Source organism: Theropithecus gelada, unplaced genomic scaffold (assembly GCF_003255815.1).
Source record: "Theropithecus gelada isolate Dixy unplaced genomic scaffold, Tgel_1.0 HiC_scaffold_1934, whole genome shotgun sequence".
Lineage (NCBI taxonomy): Eukaryota > Metazoa > Chordata > Mammalia > Primates > Cercopithecidae > Theropithecus > Theropithecus gelada.
This window is the reverse complement of record NW_020258370.1, coordinates 1086-5825: the sequence shown is the minus strand read 5'-3', so window position 1 is coordinate 5825 and position 4740 is coordinate 1086. Positions and strand designations below refer to the sequence as shown.

General features: G+C 51.8%; 1 pseudogene across 1 annotated transcript; it reads right to left on the bottom strand.

The window, feature by feature from the left end:
- Positions 1-102: 102 nt before the first annotated feature.
- LOC112617474 lies at positions 103-1421 on the bottom strand (annotated as a pseudogene). The gene has a single exon (XR_003117908.1). The product of XR_003117908.1 is annotated as a keratin, type I cytoskeletal 19 pseudogene (transcript).
- Positions 1422-4740: the final 3319 nt, after the last annotated feature.

The following is a 4740-nucleotide window of genomic DNA, read 5'->3' as shown; positions in this document are numbered from 1 at the left end:
AAAAAAAAAAAAAAAAAAAAAAAAAAAAAAGTGTGGCTTCAAATAACGACTTTTATTATCTACAGGTTATAGTCTTGCATTCCTCCTTCCTCCCCCACCCCCACCATAAAATTTTATTGGAAGGTCAGGGGAAGAGCCAGGGGTAAGGGTCCCTTCCTTCCCATCCCCTTACCCTGGAGACACCCTCCGAAGGACAGCAGAAGCCCCCAGAGCCTGCTGCCTCAGAGGACCTTGGAGGCAGACAGGTTGTTGTAGTGATCTTCCTGGCCCTCGAGCAGGCTGCGGTAGGTGGCAATCTCCTGCCCCAGCCGCGACTTGATGTCCATCAGCCGCTGGTACTCCTGATTCTGCCGCTCACTATCAGCTCGCACATCGCCTAGCTGGGCTTCAACACCACTGATCAGTCCCTGATATGCGCCAGCTGGGCTCCAAAGCGCGCCTCGGTTTCTGCCAGTGTGTCTTCCAAAGCAGCTTTCATGCTCAGCTGGGACTGCAGCTCAATCTCAAGACCCTGGAGGGTGCGCCGCAGGTCAGTGACCTCGGACCTGCTTATCTGGAGCTGCTCCGTGTGGCCAGACAGCTCCCGGTTCGATCTTCAGTCCGGCTGGTGAACCAGGCTTCAGCATCCTTCCGGTTCTGCTCGGCCATGACCTGGTATTGGCTTCGTATGTCATTCAGGATCTTGGCGAGATCAGTGCCTGGAGCTGAATCCACCTCCACACTGACCTGGCCTCCCACTTGGCCCCTCAGCACACTGATTTCCCCCTCATGGTTCTTCTTCAGGTAGGCCAGCTCTTCCTTCAGGCCCTCGATCTGCATCTCCAGGTCAGTCCTGGCCAGGGTCAGCTCCTCCAGCACCCTGCGCAGGCCGTTGATGTCGGCCTCCAGGCTCATACGCAGAGCCTGCTCCGTCTCAAACTTGGTTCGGAAGTCATCTGCAGCCAGACGGGCATTGTCGATCTGCAGGACAATCCTGGAGTTCTCAATGGTGGCACCAAGAATGTTGTCCCGCAGGTCCTGGATGGTGGTGTAGTAGTGGCTGTAGTCGCGGGAGGGCCCGGGCCCCTGCTTCTGGTACCAGTCGCGGATTTTCACCTCCAGCTTGCCGTTGGCCGCCTCCAGGGCGCGCACCTTGTCCAGATAGGAGGCCAGGCGGTCGTTGAGGTTCTGCATGGTGAGCTTCTGGTTGCCCGCCAGCAGCCCGTCGGACGCTGCCAGGACGCCGCCGTAGCCGCCGCCGTAGCCCCCGGAGGAGGATGAAGACACGAAGCGGGCAGAGGACAGGGACACACCGCGGCTGCCGGAGCCCCCGCGCATGCTGGCGCGCGAAAGGCGACCCCCAGCCCAAAACGCACGGAGCCGCCGCCCAGGCCTCCGACGGACGACATAGCCGACGACTGGAGATAACTGTAGGAAGTCATGGACGGAGCGACCCTGGTCCCAGAGGCTGCGATTCGCGGAAGGAGCCGCATTCCTCCTTTTTAGAGTTTTTATTATGAAATCTTGAATTTTTAAAACGTTATTTTCTGTGTCTGATCAGAAGTTAATGGATTTTTTCCTTCATTCTCCTTTTTTTTTTCTTTTCTTTTCTTTTTTTTTTTGAGACGGAGTATCGCTCTGTCGCCCAGGCTGGAGTGCAGTGGCAGGATCTCAGCTCACTGCAAGCTCTGCCTCTCGGGTTTATGCCATTCTCCTGCCTCAGCTTCCTGAGTAGCTGGGACTACAGGTGCCCAGCTAGTTTTTTGTATGTTTTAGTAGAGACAGAGTTTCACCGTGTTAGCCAGGATGGTCTCGATCTCCTGACCTCGTGATCCGCCCGTCTCGGCCTCCCAAAGTACTGGGATTACAGGCTTGAGTCACCCTGCCCAGCCTTCCTTTATTCTCTTAATTTAGCACTCCTAACGTACTGATTTGAAGATGTTGAATAATCAGTGCATCTCAAAAATAAATTTGCGTTTGTCATGTTGTATGATCCTTTTAAAGTCTTACAGAATTTGACTATTATTTGGGAGTAGTTTACTCATATGTACTAAGAAAATTTGTCTGAAGTTTAATTTTCTTTCGCCATTGTCTATTACTTGTAATAAGGTAATTGTAGCCTTTTAGAAAGAATTTAGAAGGTTGGCACTTCAGCCATTTTTGAAAAACTTAGAGAATGCTTGTCATTACTTTTTTAAATGTCGAGAGTCATTTTTTCTAATATATCACTTATCATGAAGAACATTTATGGTGTGCTCGGGAAGCATGCATATTACGCTGCTCTGGGTTGGGATGTTCTGTAGATGTCTATTAGGTCCGTTTGTTCAACAGTGCTTAAGTCCACGGGCTTCCTGAGAATCTTTCTCTGGGTGTTCTATACCTTATTGAAGGTGAGGTGTTGAAATCGCCTCGTTTTTTCATTGTTTTCTATTCCTCCCTTCATATCTCTTAAAGTTTGGCAAATGTAGTTAGAGTTGTATTTTTTCAAATATGTAAAAGAGAAAGAAAACACTAATTGCTTAGTAATTTTAATGAGAAAATCACATAACAAAATATTATATTTTCCAAATGCTGCCATCAACACTAAACTCCTCCAGGGGTCTCACATCTGCCCTGGGCTCTGCTCTCTCCTCAGGCATCCCACCTCAAAGTTTGCTGCAGAGGAGGGGACATGATAATAGGGTCCTCCCTCTCCTAATGAAAACCAGGAGAGCCCTGACCTGACAACTCTGGGAGAAGAGCCCCAGTCCAGAATTACCAGTAGTTTTGATTTGATGATCAGCTCTGAACACACATGGCTCACCATAGAGTTAGGGCTGAACTGGGTTTTCTTGTTGCTATTTTAAAAGGCAAAAATGGAGAACTAGAGATATTGAGCGTGAGTGGATGTGAGTGAAAAAACAGTGATGATGTGTGGCAGTTTCTTACCAAAATGTCCTTATGTTTGTAGGTGTCTAGTGTGAGGTGAAGGTGGCGGAGTCTAGGGGAGAAGCAAGAGGCAGAAAAGTGCGCACGAGGCCGGGTGAGGCTGCAGACACCGTCAGTCCGCTATGCCAATCTCACCACAAGTGCTGGAGAAGGGTGGGGGTCTGATGGAGATTCCTAACAACCCTGTGGTTCAAGCTAAGTCCATCAAGGCCATTGGTTCTTCCCAGAGCATAGCTGTCCGTCAGGAATCCCCCACGTGTCCAGCAGCAGCCACACATTAGCATCTTCACTGTGCACAGTCGTCGTTTGGGAGGAGCTCCAGGATGTGTTTCTTTGTCAAAAACTGGGTTATGATGTCAGAGAGCTGTGCCGGGTGCCTGGTCCAGGTGCTCTCTGACGTTGGAGGTAGAGGAGGTGCGTTCTCAGGGTGGAAACACCGTTTTTGGATATGTACATAAGAAAACATGATTTTCCTTGGTTCTCTTAGATGACATGGAGAAGCAAGCATGCAGCCTGCAAACAATTGTAATTTCCTACTTTACCCCAAGTTCATGGTTTCATGTAAACTTTGGTTTCTGTCCAAGTACAGAGATATTGATTAGAGTTAGTTTGCTTCTTTTCACACACTAACCCTCACCTCCCCCAGATAAAGAGCACATTGTCCTCACTCTGAGTCTGAGGAGGAGCTGTTCCTGTACAACTAAGTGCCTGCAGAGACCACCGTGTGCAGCTCTGCAGAGTCAGACGTTTCCCCANAGTGTATGAGTCCTACAGCTTCTGAATCACAGGGTAGTAACTGATGTGTCCTGAGGGAGGGACAAGAGTGCCGTAGTACTAGTGGGATAACTGTTGGCCAAGAGAGTTTTCATATTTTAGCCAGGCACGGTGGCTCACGCCTGTAATCGCAGCACTTTGGAAGGGTGAGGTGGGTGGATCATGAGGTCAGGAGATCGAGACCATCCTGGCTAACATGGTGAAACCCTGTCTCTACTAAAAATACAAAAATTAGCCCTGCATGGTGGTGTGCGGGGGTGGCTCAGTGGCTCACTCAGAAGCAGAACTGTCCTTGGAGCTGGGCTGGAGGGAGGAAGCAGCTGTTGGTCAGCATAGACAGTGGTGGGGGGACTGAAATATTCTTTCTGCGGCTGGGAGGAAAGGTGAAGGTCCCTGTGCCTGGGAGGGTCCAGGCTGAGGCTCGGAGCACCCGCAGTGATGCTAATCCTGATGGTCCCCTGGGTGCTCGGATTCAGGGATCTGCTCCCAGCCTGAAGGTTGGGGATGAGGCTCAGGAGGGATAGAGGGGTCTGTGTGGCAAGGGAGGCCCCCCAGTGGGTGACAGCCCTGCCCACCAAGGGCTGGACCACAAGACTGAGCTTCCTCATGTGTTGTCCTTTGAGCCAAGTACCCTATGGGAAGGTTTGGACCAGGCTGGCCTCAGTGCTCCTGCCTGGAACCTCGAGGCAGGCAGCCCAGGGGGCTCCTGAGGTCAGGCCACACCTAGTAGCAACCTTCTTAACTGTGGTGCTGAACACATCCCTGTCTGCTTAAAACCACTCAATGCCCACTCAATGCACGCTCAAGGCCCAAGGTCCTGAACACCGCCTGCAGTCCCCCCACCCCCAGCCCCTGGCCTCTGCAGCACTCTGCACCCTTTCCGCCTGTTGTAATCCCCACTCCCCAGAGCTTGCTGCCTCTCTGCCTGCCCCTCTCCCTGCCTCTGCCTGCTCACCCCACCTGTCCCTCAGCTCTCAGCCTCTCCACAGGCCCTCCCACCACCCAGCTGGGCCTTCACACTCCTGTGCCCTGGCCTCCACGAGCCCCCACAGGGGAGAT